Raw genomic sequence first — 335 nt, forward strand, 5'->3', positions numbered from 1 at the left:
ACGTACAACACCAAGGCAATCGTCCCGTTCGTGCTCCACACGCTGGTGGAGACCATTCGGTAGCCGCCCTCGTTCCCGCCCTCCCGGCCTTGGGCCAAGCGCGCGTGCACGGACGCCTTCAATTCCTCCAAGACCATACACTCCTGCAAGGCCAACACGTACATATCATAGCCTGCCGTCTCCCCGCCCCCCTTCCCTCCTTGAGGGGAGGACGAGGGAGGAACCGCGGGCGGGTCCGTGGGGACCCATGCCTCCAACGGCCCCAGTGCCGAGAAAGGCCGGGTGGAGCCCGCATTGAAGGTGGAAACGAATATTCTAAAATTACGTCGGTGCAT

This window comes from Nannochloropsis gaditana (assembly GCF_000240725.1).
Source record: "Nannochloropsis gaditana CCMP526 unplaced genomic scaffold scaffold077, whole genome shotgun sequence".
Taxonomy (NCBI): domain Eukaryota; class Eustigmatophyceae; order Eustigmatales; family Monodopsidaceae; genus Microchloropsis; species Microchloropsis gaditana.